Source organism: Callithrix jacchus, chromosome 15, assembly GCF_049354715.1.
Source record: "Callithrix jacchus isolate 240 chromosome 15, calJac240_pri, whole genome shotgun sequence".
In the NCBI taxonomy this organism is placed as follows: domain Eukaryota; kingdom Metazoa; phylum Chordata; class Mammalia; order Primates; family Cebidae; genus Callithrix; species Callithrix jacchus.
The window spans coordinates 13,592,364-13,608,370 of NC_133516.1; the positions used below are offsets into that span (position 1 = coordinate 13,592,364).

Genomic DNA, 16,007 nt, shown 5'->3' on the forward strand with positions numbered 1-16,007 from the left:
ATTCTCCTGCCTCAGCCTCCCAAGTAGTAGCTGGGACTACAGGTGCCCACCACCATGCCCGGCTAATTTTGTAGTTTAGTAGAGACGGGGTTTTACCATGTTGGTCAGGCTGGTCTTGAACTCCTGACCTCAAGTGATCTGCCCACCTTAGCCTCCCAAAGCACTGGGAAGCACTGGGATTATAGGCGTGAGCCACTGCACCCGGCCAAAGCATCATTGACAGCCTCCTCATCATGGAATCCAACCCTGGTCTCCGGCATGGCAGGCAGGGGTACGTACCACTATACTAATGAGGACCACCTATCCAGGTCCTTCTTGATTCGGGACCGGGGAAGGGGAAAGAGGACAGGGAAAGAACACTGGGCACCTAGCGCGGGCGGGGGCTTCCCATGCATTAGCCGCTCAGTGCTGGGGCAGTGAGGCAAACTCAGGCCTGCCAGACTGCCCACCCTGCTCCCTCGCTCTGGGAAATGGGACTTGCCCACCCCTCCAGAACTTCCAAGCCCGGGGCGTTTCCAGGCACACTCCATGTGTGCACGTGGTCTCTTGGGGCCCAGGCTTCCCAAGGCTAACAAACACCCTTCAGACGTTTCCGGATACTTCCCACCCCAGCTCCAGGGACCTTGGGAAAACTGGGTTGCCTTTGAAGGGGCCCCCCAGACCCATCAGCATCTCTACTATTTCACACTTTCCCTTCAGGATCATCAGATGAGGAACAGCTGGGCCTGCAGATTTATTAGGGTTTTGCAAGTGATTCCATCCGCTCTTCTGAGCCCTGCCCTGTACCCGCTCCCATTAGAAGCCTCTGGGAAGCAAGGGGGTTCTTTTGTCAGTGCCCCAAACCCACTAGCCAGTGTGATTTTTGCCTCTTCCTCTCCTCACAGCAACTAGGAGCCAGTTATACATCTCCCCAGAAAGAGAAAAAAGGAAGAAAAGGAACAAAAGAAAGAAGAAAGAGAGAAAGAGGGAGAGAGAAAAGGAAGGAAGAAAGGAAGGGCGGGAGGGAGGGAGGGAAAGGAAAAGGATAGGGCTAGACGTGGTAGCTCTCACCTGTAATCCCAGCACTTTGGGAGGCTGAGGCAGGTGGATCACCTGAGGCTGGGAGTTCGAGACCAGCCTGACCAACATGGAGAAACCCTGTCTCTACTAAAAATACAAAATTAGCTGGGCATGGTGGCACATGCCTATAATCCCAGCTACGCAGGAGACTGAGGCAGGAGAATCGTTTGAACCCAGGAGGTAGGGTTGTAGTGAGCCGAGATTGTGCCACTGCACTCCAGCCTGGGCAACAAGAGCAAAACTTGGTCAAAAAAAGGAAAGAAAAGAGAGAGAAAGAAAGAAAGAGAGTGAGGCCAGGCGTGGTGGCTCACTCCTGTAATCCTAGCACTTTGGGAAGCCAAGGCAGGTGGATCACGAGGTCAACAGATCGAGGCCATCCTGACCAACATGGTGAAACCCTGTCTCTACTAAAAATACAAAAATTAGCTGAACATGGTACTGGGCGTCTATAATCCCAGCTGCTTAGGAGGCTGAGGCAAGAGAATCGCTTGAACCCAAGAAGTAGAGGTTGCAGTGAGCTGAGATTACGCACTCCAGCCTGGGCCACAGAGTGAGACTCCGTCTTAAAAAAAAGGGGTGGGGGTTAGTTTTATCTCTCCATTTCAGTAATCAAAGTGTGGAAGTATAGGAAACCTCCAGCTGGAGGAACAAAAGACCCAGATTTTCTTCCTGGTTCCACCAGTGTGGGGCGGGAGGCAAATCGTGACATCTTAGTTTCCGTCTGTGAAATGGGGGATGGCATCCACCCTGAGTGCCTCGCAGCAGGGATGTGAGGAAGAAAGCCAGCACGCTGTACTTTCCAAAGGCCTGGCCCCGCCCCTCCTTTTCATGGTCCTCCACACGGAAACGCCGGGTGCGTGTGCTAACCTGTGAGCCCACCCAGACGACCCAGCCTTATACACACTGAAAATAGGGAGTTTTCCCTATTTTCCTGCAGAAACATTGAACATTTTTTCCGGGGTCACTCACTCACCTGCACCTGTGTGACGGGCATGTTCGGGAACCTGTGATGGTCACACAGTCATGACATGAAGAGCGCCATGGGAGAAGGTACAGGAGGTGGTGGGTGCTGCCACAATATCAACATTCAGCACCAAACAAGGCACAAAAGGTTCCTGGCCACCCTTGGGGTCAGAGCTCCACTGTGTGATCCATTTTCACGGTACCACCTGCAAGGGCCAGGCGGAGCCAGCCCAGGCCAGTGGATCACCTGAGGTCAGGAGTTCAAGACCAGCCTGGCCAACATGGAGAAACCCTATCTCTACTAAAAATACAAAATTGGTTGGGCGAGGTGGCTTACGCCTATAATCCCAGCACTTTGGGAGGCTGAGGCAGGCAAATCACGAGGTCAGGAGTTTAAGACCGGCCTGGCCAACATAGTGAAATGCTGTATACTAAAAATACAGAAAATTAGCTGGGTGTTGTGGCAGATGCCTGTAATCCCAGCTATTTGGAAGGCTGAGGCAGAAGAATCACTTGAACCCGGGAGCCAAAGGTTGCAGTGAGCCAAGATCGCACCACTGCATTCCAGCCCGGGGACTCTGTCTCACTTAAAAAAAAAAATACAAAATTAGCTGGGTGTGGTGGCGCATGCCTGTAATTCCAGCTACTGAGGCGGCTGAGGCAGGAGAATCCCTCAAATCCAGAAGGTGGAGGTTGTGGTGAGCCAAGATCGTGCCATTGCTCTCTCCAGCCTGGGCAACAAGAGCAAAACTCGATCTCAAAAAATAAATAAAAACAATGAATCACTATTATTTTAATTGTTAAACAGAGTATATTAATATTTGGTTAACTTTAAACTATTAATGTGATGACTCTTATGAATTAATGGCTTGGGACGATTGTGGCAGTCACTGCGACAATGCCGTGCTGAAGGAATGTTCTGTGCGCCGATAGACTAATCAGAAAGCATTTGAGGTATAGAATTGGGATTGCAATACTGATGTGTAGTGGGAAACGAAAAATAAGTAGGCAGGTGTCAAAATGCCAACTGTTCACCTTGATGTCCATGCTCGGCTGAAGGGCTTTCGGTCACAAAGTGGCTTTGTGCAACAATGACCCCGGCTTCCGAGCCCACACAGCTGAGGGCTGTAGACAGCATGGACCTGCAGGAGGGAACCTTGAGAGTGATGCTGATAGGGGCTGGATGCAGCACCTTGGGGGAGCAAGGGTGATGCTGATAGAGGCTGGATGCAGCACCCTGGGGAAGCAAGGCTATGGGACAAACTGGTGGAGGGTGACATGATGAAGGACAGGGGTGAGAAGCACGAAGAGTTGGCAGCAGAAAAGCCCTCATGAGCCGGTGCCAATTGCAACACCAGGCATCGCAGTATAACCACCAGGTATTGAAGAACTATAAATAGGGTCTCTAGGTCCCTGTCATCATGGGCAGATGAAGAAAACAGAAACTGGCGACACGGAGAGGCGACTGAGTCCAAGTCAGCACATGGGCTCACCTGCCCCTGCCTGGAGGAGCAGGGATGGGACATGAGAACCAGAAAGACAACCACGCTGCACACCTGTAATTAGGCGAAATGCTTACTTTAGTGGTTTGATAAAGTTGTAGCTGATTTTTTCTGTGATTTGGATATCTACCAGGAATTTAGTCATTTCTTTGAAAGATCCCCCTGTAGAACATCAAGCGGGATGAATCTGCTTAAACTTCCAAGTGTCCAGGCAGAACCATTCACGTGGTAGAGTCCAGAAAGGGACATCCTGCCCCATTGATCCTGACCACCTTGCTGCATTCAGAATTCCCCACAGTGAGGTGCAGCCCACTTCATAAAGACTAGGAGGAAGCCCCGCTGACCCCCGTACTGGGCAGAGAAGCAGGAGAGAAGCAGGACCACCTTACAGAACTGGATCGGCTGCTCCAGCCGAAAACGAGCTCAGTACATTTGTCCCTGAGCCAAGAGATCTGCCCGGAGCAGTGGCCTCTATACTCCCAGACTGGAGGAGGCTTCCTGAAGAAGGCTGGTGGCCTTCAGGAGTTGTTTGGATCTGTTTTGAATTCTGCAAAGATCCAGTTTGTCCAGGACCTCAATCAACCGCAATGGCAGTCACCTTGAATGTAAGGGAAGCCGCAGCTGGACCGGACTGGAAGTAAAAGAGCATTTTCAAATACTCAGGCATTTCCTCTCGGGGAAGGGGCTGGGGGAGGGGTTCACACTCTTTGTGGCTTGAATCCCCAGAAGCCTAATGAAAGGCCTAATGCTGTCTTTTTTTTTTTTTTTTTTTGAGATGGAGTTTTGCTCTTGTTGCCCAGGCTGGAGTGCAGTGGCATGATCTCGGCTCACCACAACCTCCACCTCCCAGGTTCAAGCGATTCTCCTGCCTCAGCCTCCCGAGTAGCTGGGATGACAGGCATGCACCACCACGCCTGACTAATTTTGTAATTTTAGTACAGACTGGGTTTCTCCATGTTGGTCAGGCTGGTCTCAAACTCCTGACCTGAGGTGATCTGCCCACCTTGGCCTCTCAAAGTGCTGGGATTACAGGCGTGAGCCACCACGCCCAGCTGACACTGTCTTTTTGCAATCATGCTGACCACATGGTGTCAGAAAGAAGTTTAATGCATGAAAGAGCAGCTATTCTGTGTTACAAGATAGGAAAATTCCAGCGACCCCAAACTCTCACAGTGCCTGAGTTCCAGATCCCCCAACGCTTGAGAGTGGCACTCTCCTAGTAGGCAGGCTGGCGTGGGGACATGCACACCGTAGGTCTCACAAGCAGCTGTGCCTTTGCCTGCCCCTCCTGCCATGGGCCCAAAACACTTAAGATTGTTATAACAGGTCAAGTCTCACTGCAGATTTGTTTAACCTCATACCATGTTGGATATAAATTCCTCACTCAAAATAACGGTCACTCATTTTCCCCTAGCTTGAATCGACAGGCACTTCCTTCATCCCAGCTGGCTAACTGGCTTTCATGAGTTGAAGCGTGCTGCGGCTTGTTCCTGCTCCATCTCTGCTCCTTGTCAGCTTTCCTTCTACAAGCCACATGCAAAAACCTGGCCCACTACTCCATTGTCATATTTCCTATGAAATTAGGTATTGCAGGTCTCATGTCATTCAATTAGCCTGGCACAGGCCGAGGGCATGACTCAGAGGCACTCCCAGTTCCACCTCTTCCCAGTCACGGGCTCCTCCTTTATCCTGACCCCTGGGAGGCCCTGCTGTGCCAAGATGTCCTTCTTCCTCCTGAGGCTTAGGTCAGAGGACACTCTCGGGCCCCTTTGTTCCAGAACAAAGGGCCTTTTCTGATCAGGCTCCATTCCACTCCCTTGAACCCCGACTCTCTGTGTCTCCTGCAAGCACCCTCCGCTTGCCTCCCTTATGGTGAAGCCCACAGCCCTGCGCCTACCCTGGCCCTGGCCACTGTCTCATTCTTCTCCCTGTCACCAGATGAATGGTTTCTCTAAAAAGCCTCAGCCCTCCAGGCTGCAGTGTCAGCAGCTCTGGGTGGCCCAGGACATACTTCCTCCAGGTACACACAAGCGCGCTGAAAATCCTGGTTCCACCCACACATCCTGGCCTGGTAGCTTCCCCCTGTTCCACTTTGCAGACTTCACATTCTCTACGCCCACATTTACATTTCATCACAGTCAACCCTTGGCTCTTGCAATCCCCCCATCCATCCGCAGTGATGCTTTTGGCTGTATATACCTCCTGCCCCTGGAAATGATTTGCCGTCACTCCTGAGGCATCTATACCTACGCACCTCCTTCTCTTCCCTGCACACTTTCCCTTCTGCTCATGACTGCCCTTAGAAGGACCAGAAGATGCACTCAGGGTTCATTTGCTCTTTTTTTTTGAGAGGTAGTCTGGCTCTGCCACGCAGGCTGGAGTGCAGTGGCACGATCTCAGCTCACTGCAAGCTCTGTCTCCTGGGTTCAAGTGATTCTCCTGCCTCAGCCTCCCGAGTAGCTGGGACTACAGGTGCCTGCCACCATGCCTGGCTAACTTTTTGTATTTTTAGTAGAAACGGGGTTTCACCATGTTAGCCAGGGTGGTCTCAATCTCCTGACCTTGTAATCCACATGTCTTGGCCTCCCAAAAGGCTGGAATTACAGGCGTGAGCAGGGTTCATTCGCTCTTTCAGCAAAGTTGTCTGAGTGCCTACGATGCATAAGACCAGATTCCTTACCTTCAGGATCTATATAAACTAGGGGGAGAGGTGAGGAAAAAAAACAACTCATAAAAAGATCAGCAAAAGGGCCTCTTGTTAGAGAGGCAGAGGAAGACAGGATACTGATGAGGCTTAATCTGCATATTCACTCTGGGTCCTCACGTCTGACCACCAAGGACCCGCGGGAAACAGTGGAAGGCCAGGGCTCGGGAGGCTTGATGAAGACTTTCAACAGCAAGATAAAGATCGATCAGCTGTGGCTCTGATCTGCGGCCCCAGAATTCACCTTCAGCTAGAAGTAAGTGAAAGAACATTGAAAGATTCAGGTTTCCTTCCCTAACAACAAGCAATATCAGATTCTTGAGAAGGGCCTCATTGAATTTTTAGGTTCTCTTTGGCAATGAGCCTTCTTAATTGCTCTAAAATTCACATGATTATTTAAAGTAAAAATCAAAAAACATTGCCTTGTGTTATAACGTGTGTAGATGTAATACATATGATAACTATAGCATAAAGTGTAGGGGCAGTGGTTTCTATATCTAACTCGAAATAGTAACTAAGTGGACTGTGAAAAGTTAACGATGCGTTGTAATCCCTGGGGCAACCATTTAAAAATTCATATAATCCCTGGGGCAACCATTTAAAAATTCATATAAAGACGTATAATTACAAATCCAATAGATAGATTTAAATGGCATTCTAGGCTGGGTGCAATGGCTCATGCCTGTTATCCCAGCACTTTGGGAGGCTGAGGTGAGTGGATCACCCAAGTTCAGGAGTTTGAGACCAGGCTAGCCAATATGGTGGAACCCCGTCTCTACTAAAAGTACAAAAAATTAGCTGGGCCTGGAGGTGTGCACCTGTAATCCCAGCTACTCAGGAGGCTGAGGCAGGAGAATTGCTTGAACCCGTGAGTGAGCTCCTGCCTGGGCAACAAGAGCAAGACTCTGTCTCAAAAGAAATTCTTTTTTAGTAAAATAAAATAAAAAAAATAAATGGCATTCTAAAAATAAAAAAATTTTTAAAGTCAGGGAAGTAGGAACAGAGAAATAAAAAATAGAGGGAACAAATAAAATAAAATTCAACCATATCAATAATTATATTAAATGTTAATGGACAAAACATTCCAATTGAAAGGCAGAGATTGTTGGAATAGATTTTTTTTTTAAAAAAAGACCTATTTGCAGTCTACAAGAGATGAATTTTAAATATAAAGACACAAGTTAGGTGAAAATAAATGGATGAAAAATTATATATGTTTAAAAGCTGGAGAGGCTGCCTTAATATCAGATAAAATAGAGTTCAAGACAAAGGATCTTACCAGAGAAAAAGAAGGCTTTTTTATTATGGTGAAAGGGTCAATTCATCAGGAAGGGAAAACAGTCATAACCATGTATGCAACTATTAACAGTGCTTCAAAAACAAGAAACAAAACTTGGCAGAATTAAAGAAAGAAACAGACAACATCATGACCAGAGTTGGAGATTCCATCAGTAAGGTGATCTGCTTTCACCTTCAGGACATATGGGTTGGGGAGGACATTCCCTGCGGGGCCAGGGCTGGGCTGTGGGCTGTGGGCTGTGTTAAGACACCTCAGGGAGAAGGCCAGGAGGGAGTTAGGCAGGCAGTTCAGTGACAAAACCTGGAAAAATTCCTTGAGGCTGAGATACTGACGGTCTCAGGTGATTTTTATAGAGAGCCTCAGGCCCCACTTGAGGTGAGAAGCCAACAGTTGAGGGTACTGAGCTCGTTCTGAAGGGTGTGGTGCTAATGTCCATATGGCAATGATTACTTTTATCAGCTGTTCCAGAACAGGATGCCAGGTAGTGGAATGGAAAGCAGCAGCAGAGGCCAAAAAAGCTTTACCCACTTGATTATTAATCACACTCAGAATTCCTTTATAATAGACCCGATGAGTTGCACTCAGGTGTCAAAGGCCACAACAAGAGCTAACCTTACCCTTAACGGTCACCTAGACTTGCTGGAGTCTGGAGAAACAGGAGGTAGCCCAGTGGTTCTCAGACCTGAGCATGCGTCAGGATCACCTGGAGGGCTTGTTCAAACGCAGGTCGTTGGGCCCTGTGCCTGGAGTTTCTGATGCAGCCGGTCTGGGGTGGGATCTGATGCTGATGTTGCTGGCCCAGGGAGACACTCTGAAAACCACTAAGAAAAACAAAATGCCACAGGGGCCCAGAAGAGGGAGATGCCTTTTTTGGCACGCAGAAGCAGGGTAGAGTGATGTAGTTGGAGGTGAGGCTGAGGGGCATGGCAGGTGGAGGAGGCAGTCTAGGAAGACAGCAGGGGGCTCATGTATGGGGCTGAACTGCATGGTCTATCTAAGGAACAGGGCAGAGAAGGCTGGCAAGGTGGACCAGAACCACCATCAGACACAGGCGAGCTTAGAAATGAAGAGCACAGGCTCAGAATCAGAGACCTGGGTTCACATCCTGGTTCTGCCTCATATTAGCTGTGTGCCCTAAGGGAGAAGATCTGAACTCTCAGAGCCTCGGTTCCATAATCTGTAAACTGGGGCTAGTGTTAGTACCCACTTAAGGATCTTTAGTGAGGGAATGCAGCCTGGCACAGGGTAAGAGCCAGTAGGAGCCAGCACCAGGGTTGCCGTGGAGAGGGTTGTCTGCTGAGGCAGAGGGCACACCGCTGACAAAGCTTCAGTGCTGGCTCCTGTGGGTTGATGTGGAGAAAAGGCGTGGGCTGGGACCTGGGCAACCAGCTAGACAGACAGTAATCTGTGAAACTCTTCCTGAAGACACTCAGGTTCTTGGCTCAGAATTCCAGGCCTCCTTCTCAAGGCCATTGCTTTCCTAAATCAGGTTGCCCCCCGCCCCCGGCCCCTCTCCTGTCCTTCCTGAGCCCCTGCCAAACTCAAGGGTGGAGCTGTGGCAGCTCCACCAGGACCAGGCAAAGAGCCTGGCCCGGCGTCTGAATTTATTCTCCTGCCTTTCGGAATGATCATCCAGCATCCAGCACAGCAAATGGCAGCAGCTTTCAGATTTTTCTTTTTTTTAAAGCAAGAAAGCGAAGGGGGATTTAGTCTATTTGTATTTCGGAAAGGGAATTCGGGCCGGGTGCAGTGGCTCACGCCTGTAATCCCAGCACTTTGAGAGGCCAAGGTGGGCAGATCACTAGGTCAGGAGTTAGAGACCAGCCTGGCCACCATGGCGAAACCCTGTCTCTACTAAAAATACAAAAATTAGCTGGGTGTGGTGGCATTACTCACCTGTAATCCCAGCTACTCGGGAGGCTGAGGCAGGAGAATCCCCTGGACCCACGAGGTGGAGGTTGCGGTGAGCCGACATTACACCACTGCACTCCAGCCTGGGTGATAGGGCAAGAGTCCATCTCAAAAAAAAAAGAAAGGAAATTCAATTTTTCCTGCTGTGCTCTGAGATAAATGATTCGTTTCCATGAAAACTGGAACTCGGAGACGAATCCTTGCTGCAGTGCCTTTTGGACTGCGGGCTAAGTGGGGAGGGAGCAATGTGTGCAGGCTAGAGTACTAACTGTCTTCCCCGCAGTCTCCTGGTGCCACAGAGGACCCCAGGGCATGGGCACTGGCTCTGGTGTGGCCCCTGCATGGTTCTTTGTCTCTGCTTTCTGTCTGTGTGGTTTGAAGGGAGCTCAGGATCAAGCCAAGCCTAATCATCTTGGGGGAGGCATTGCTCGTGGTTGGAAATCATGAGTAAATTTTGAAAAATAGTCAAAGAAATTCTTGCTTAGGGAAGCATATTTCCCAGCAGAGGGGGAAAAAAGCCAGCTGGTAGAGTCCAATAGAGATAATGAGAAATAGTCTCTGGATTATTCACCTTTGGCGTCATCCACCCCCTCCCAGTCTTCCCTGCAGCATGGGTAACCCAGAGATACCCACGTTAGGTGATTGTCTGGGAAGAATCACCTTGGACGTGAAGCGAAATTCCTGAGCAGGTTCCACTGCACTCCAGATTCTCTCATGCTGCGTTCTCCAACTCCTTCTTCATCCAAATGCAGTTCACATTCTGATTCTGCTCCCTGGGGGCTCTTGGCCCTGACAGATGTTTTTGGCAGAACCCTGGGACTGATCCAAGGGTTAGACCTTCTAGGCCCTGCACGGGGAGGCACAGCTTAAAGGTGTGGGTGGACGTGTCTCATCGGCCAAGTATTGCTTGAGTGTCTGCATGAACAAAAGGCTGGTGAATTCCCCTCACTTAGCCTTGCGGATCAGTCCCCAGCTTGCCCAGCCCATGCGCTGGGAAGAGTAAATGAGGCAGCAGCCCAGGTGGGAGGAGGGGAGCTGGTTCAGGACCTGGCTGAGTCACGCCCTCTGCCTCCCACTTCTCCCTGCCCTCCGTCATAGGTTTAATCCAGCCTTCATCTTCCTTGACTCAGGTAGACATTGGTCTTCCTGCCTCTACTCTTGTGTCTCCAAGCTTCTCTATAGGGCAGCCTTCACGCCCCCCCCCCCCCCGCCCCGAGACAGGTCTCACTGTGTTATTCAGGCTGGAGTTCAGTGGGGAGGTCAGGGCTTACTGCAGTCTCAGCCACCCGGGCTCAAGCGATCCTCCCACATCATCCTCCTGAGCAGCTGGGACCACAGGCATGCACCAACATGCCCAGCTAATGTTTACATTTTTTGTAGAGAGGGGACCTCTCTGTTGCCTAGACTGGTCTCAAACTCCTAGGCTCAAGTCATCCTCCTTCCTCAGCCTCCCAAAGTGTTGGGATTACAGGTGTGAGCCATGGCACCTGGCCAAAGGTAGGCTTTCTAAAAAGCAAATCTGTGCATGTGATTGCTTGGGATTTATACCCCAGTGCGGAGCTCAGCAGAAGCCTGGAAGGGGGACTGCAGGTGGAGTTCTGGGGTAAGTCCCTGCCTTAGTGCGGAGGGGCCAGGTAAGTCTTCTATCTCCAAGTATGGGTTTGTCTCTGCTATCCAGGTTGGGGTTTGGGGAGGACTCATCTCCCTTTAAAAATGTTATCACAAGGGACAACCTGAAGTAGTAAGCTGCCCACTTTTTTTTTTTTTTTGAGACAGAATCTTGCTGTGTCACCCAGGCTCAGGTGCAATGGCGCAATCTCAGCTCACTTAGCCTCTGCCTTCTGGGTTCAAGCGACTCTCTTGCCCCAGCCCCCAACCCCGGCCCCCCATAGCTGGGTCTATAGGTTCACACCACCATGCCTGGCTAATTTTTATAGTTTTAGTAGATTCCTGGCTAATTTTTGTACTTTTAGTAGAGACAGGGTTTCACCATATTGGCCAGGCTGGTCTTGAACTCCTGACCTCAGGTGATCCACCTGCCACGGCCTCCCAAAGTGCTGGGATTACAGGCCTGAGCCACCATGCTCGGCCATCTGCCCACTTCTTTAACTCCCCTGGAGGAAGAGAACACTCCTCTCTGAGCCCCTGCAATGCAGGCCATGCTCTACAAGGTGCGGGCCTCCCTGAATGTTTGTGGAATGACTCTGAGGCATCTGGGCATGCCCCAAGGTCAAGGCAGCTTTGAAGTTGGGGGTGAGGAGGCATCTCATTTCTCTCCCAGGCTCTCCCCAACTCCAGGGGACCCAGGAGTAACCGAGCTGCCTGTGAGAGTGGACAGGCTTATTTTTAGTTTGGATTCTAGTTCACAAGCTGGATTGTTTTTCCGTTTGGCCTAATTTGGGCCAGGTCCTGGTGGGGTCTCCTAGGACCCTGGCTTGGGCTGTGAAAGATCTCGGGACACAAGCCTTGGGGCAGGCAAGTCCCGGCAGCTTCCTGTCCCAGGGCATTGGGCACCCTGGGGCCTGGACCAGCTGCCCCCGTTGGAAGAGGAAGGAACCTGGGCCTCCCGTGCTGAGCCTTTGGTGATTTGGGGTGGGCGGGACATAGACTTAACATCCTGTTTAAATTTGGCATTAGCTGAATTTTTTAACAGGGGTTATGACCCCCTCCTCCCTCTCCCAGGCCTTCCTTACATACTCCTCTAATCAATTTTTAACTTTTGGCTCTGACTCTGCCCTCTACCTTGGAGCATTGGGCCTGACCGAGGGAGGGGCAGGGTGATTTCTTGAATCTGCCTCTGAACAGAACTGGCTAAAGGGAGGCTCCTGCAAAGCCCAAGGCCCCACTGCGAGACCCGAAGATGGGAAGAGGAGAGGAGAAAAAGAATAGGGAGGAGGATGAGAAGAGCAGAGGAGACAAGAGAGGGGTGTGTAGGTGTGTGTGTGGTGTGTGTGTGTGTGGTATGTGTGTGGTGTGTGTATGCATGTACATGTGTGTATGTATGTGTTATGCATGTGTGCACATGTGTGTTGTGTGTACGCGTGCGTGTGTGTTGTGTGTGTACACATGTGTGGTGTGCATGAGTGTGTATGTGTGTACATGCATATGTGTGTTGCATGTGCATGTATGTGTGTTGTGTGTGTACAGGTGTGTGGTGTGCATATGAGTGTATGCGTGTACATATATATGTGTATGTGGTGTGTGTGTGTGTGTGTGTGTGTGTGTGTGTTGGGGGAGGGTGGGATTGTGTTGTATGCATGTGACTGTGCTGGGGCTCAGCAGCAGGCCCCACAGAAAGACAAGTGAGCAGGACGCAGGCCTGATGACACGCAGGCATGATGGCCATCGAGCCCAGTCCCTAGCCGGCCATCCGAGTAGAGGCCCTGTAGAGCAAACATCCAGCCCCTTGGTGACTCCCAGGCGGAGGAGCCCACATTCCTGCCTGGCAAAGGCCGCTTTAATCAAGGCTCCAGATCCTTCCTGCAGCCGCCCGGGGGGGACTGTAACGCTAAACACATTAGTGTGTGAGATTGAAAGGTAACACATTCTCATGGAAGCCCCGGAACAATGGGCCTCGGGTCTGGGTTTCATTTGGAGGAACTGTGCGGTGGGAATTTCTCTAATCAAATGAAAGGAAAATGAAAAACTCAGTCGTTCTCAAACTTTAATGCTCTTAATTGCATTAATTTGAAAAACATACAAGGTCTTTCTGAGTACGGTGTAGGAGCCTGATAGGAGAGGAAGCTCAAGGAGAGGGAAGGCAGGGTCTGATGGCAGAGAAGGGTTCCCGGGAGGGGCAGCCAGTGTGACCAGGGCTTGAAGGATGGCCTGGCAGAGACCCAAGTGACAGGCGGTTAGGCCTCTGTCCCCCCATGGCCCCTCCTAACGTTGGTATTTCTGGGGCCTCCGTGGTGGCTGAAGAGGCCACTTGGCTTGGACCTGCTGCTGTCACTCATTCTTCATCTGCCCAGACCCCAGGGGGAAGGGCAGATCCTCTCTGCTCTGTCAGCGCCCACAGCCCAGCGCCAGCTGCTCCTCTGACAGCACACCCCACCCAGATGCCTCCCGAATCCCAAACCCAAGCTGCCCCTTCATTGCAGTCCCTGTGCGCTGGACCTGCCAGCCTCCCCCAGTCTCCTGCTGCCCAGACCTAGCTCCACAGAGGATGCAGTAGAAAGAAACGGTCTGCACGAGGGTCTTTCCGGAGGTGACTGGAGCTTCCTGGAGCCTGAGCTGTGGGTGCTTCGCTGCCCTCCTGCTGCAGGGCCTGGAGCCAGCCGGGCCAAGCCCGTTTGTCACCTGCACTTCCAGGGGCCGTGCACACTGTCAGTGTGGAGGAACGATAAGTGGGCCTGCGGAGAATGTGGGGCCCGGAGGTTCCTAGCCATTCTGGGACACGGCCTTTCTAGAAAATCTGGTGAGGGCACTGGGCACGGTGGCTCATGCCTGTAGTCCCAACACTTTGGGAGGCCGAGGCGGGCAGATCACCTGAGGTCGACAGTTCGAGACCAGCCTAACCAACATGAAGAAACCCCATCTCTGCTAAAAATACAAAATTAGCTGGGTGTGGTGGCGCATGCCTGTAATCTCAGCTACTCAGGAGGCTGAGTCAGGAGAATCACTTGAACCTGGGAGGCAGAGGTTGTGGAGAGCCGAGATCACACCACTACACTCCAGCCTGGGCAGCAAGAGTGAAACTCCATCTCAACAACAACAAAAGATCTGGTGAGGGCTAGAAGCTGCGTCTCCGAAAAGTACAGACACATGCACACACACACGGGCTTGCACGTGAGTGCAGAGGTCTTCCACACACCTGTTCTCCGAGTTCCAGGAGCCAGGTGAAGTCCTGCTCCTGAGTCTTGGCCGGGACATTACCTTTCTAGGAGTCCTTCCAGGGGAGCAGCTGCTGGCCTCAGAGGCTGGGTGCCAGATAAGCTCTAAAGACAGGAGAAGTTCAGGCTGTGGCACACAGGAGGATGGCCACAGACCGTGGACCCCACGCGTCGGGGGTCCACTGTGGCTCCTCCACACGCCACCTGTGTGACTTTGAGGCAAGCGGTGTTCACGTGTAGGAGTAATGGGACCCCTGGGACTCTGCAAGGACTGAAGAAGGGGTGCTGCACCGAGGCAGGCAGGAGAGGCTCAGGAAGTGTTGGTTCCCCTTGGGACCACAGTCTCCAGGTGATAGATGGGCATGAAGGTTGGCAGTGTGCACATGGGCACTTCAGGGCTTTGTTTTCAGTGGCTACCACAAAGGGTCCCCTTTCTCTATCCCATAGTTTCCTCCTTGAATCACTGTCCCTTGTGGCTCCCTCTACCTGGAACTTCCATGTTTTTGTTTTTGTTTTTTTTGAGAGGGAGTCTTGCTCTGTCACCCAGGCTGGAGTGCAGTGGTGTGATCTCAGCTCACTGCAACCTCTGCTTCCCAGGTTCAAGCGAGTGTCCTACCTCAGTCTCCTGAGTAGCTAGGATTACAGGCATGTGACACCACACCCGGCTAATTTTTTATGTTTTTGTTAGAGCCAGGGTCTCACCACGTTGGCTAGGCTGGTCTTGAACTCCTGACCTCAAGTGATCCACCTGCTTCCATCTCCCAAAGTGCTGAGATTACGGGTGTGAGCTGCCACGCCCACCGTAGGAACTCCCACCCTTGCCTTGAACCTGTAGCGAGCCCATCTCAGCTCTCAAGAGTCGTCTGCTCTGCAAAGCCCTGCAGCGACCCTGGGGGAATTAACTCCCTGAGAGGTAGGCCGGGGATGTGTTATTGTTCCTATTTTCCAGCAAATCGAGACTCTGAGAGGTTGGTTGACTCTGGTTGACTTGCCTGAGGCCACTCAGTAGCAGAATCAGGACTAGCATTCCAGATAACGGCCTCCACTGTCCAGCGCCTGCCACGAGCTGGACCCTTCTCCTGTCACTCCGCCCATGTGAGCTCGTTTCGTTTCTACCAGAACCCAAGTGGCTTGGCTCCAGGTCCACATTCTTTCCCAATACCACGTTACCTCTCAAAGACAAGGATGGGAAGCCAGGTTTCCGGGGCTCTTTTAAAATCTCCCTTTGTGAAGGATGTTGTCAGCCATCAGCCGACACCACTTACTCAGAGCTCTGGGCGTGGACTAACGAGGGGCACTGTCCTTGCCTGGGGAGAATGCAGGCTCTCAGGGCAGCTAGCCCTCCAGGGGAAGCAGGAGTGACAGGGGACAACCTGGGTCTCACAGGAGTCTTGCCCTCCTGCTGGTTCTGCCACTAACAAGCCCTGGGGACCTTGAGGAAGGCATGCCTCTCCTGGCCTCAGTTTCTCTATTTGCACCACAGGAGAACACTCCTGGCCCTGGGATTCTAGGATTCTGTGACTTCTGACGGTGCCTGGGGCTAGCTGTGCCTGGGTGCAGGAGGCAGCGATCAGCAGGGATTCTCATGGAAAGGTGCCTTGGTCTGCTGTAATCTTGGGGCTTCATTGTCTGCCAGAGCTCAGAACTCAGGAGGGGGGAGCTCTTCTGAGATAAGGGGAGCTCTGGTTGAAGATGATTTACAAAGGCAAGATGCGCACAGGTTAGCAGCGACGGTG

General features: G+C 51.5%; 1 long non-coding RNA gene across 1 annotated transcript; it reads right to left on the reverse strand.

Moving 5' to 3' along the window:
• Window positions 1–7,526: 7,526 nt before the first annotated feature.
• LOC128929795 (uncharacterized) lies at window positions 7,527–10,755 on the reverse strand. The gene is made up of 4 exons (XR_008476921.2): window positions 10,668–10,755; window positions 10,100–10,354; window positions 9,425–9,546; window positions 7,527–8,349 (listed from the first exon to the last, which is right to left on the reverse strand). It is a non-coding gene; the product is annotated as an uncharacterized LOC128929795 (long non-coding RNA).
• Between the last annotated feature and the right edge of the window lie 5,252 nt (window positions 10,756–16,007).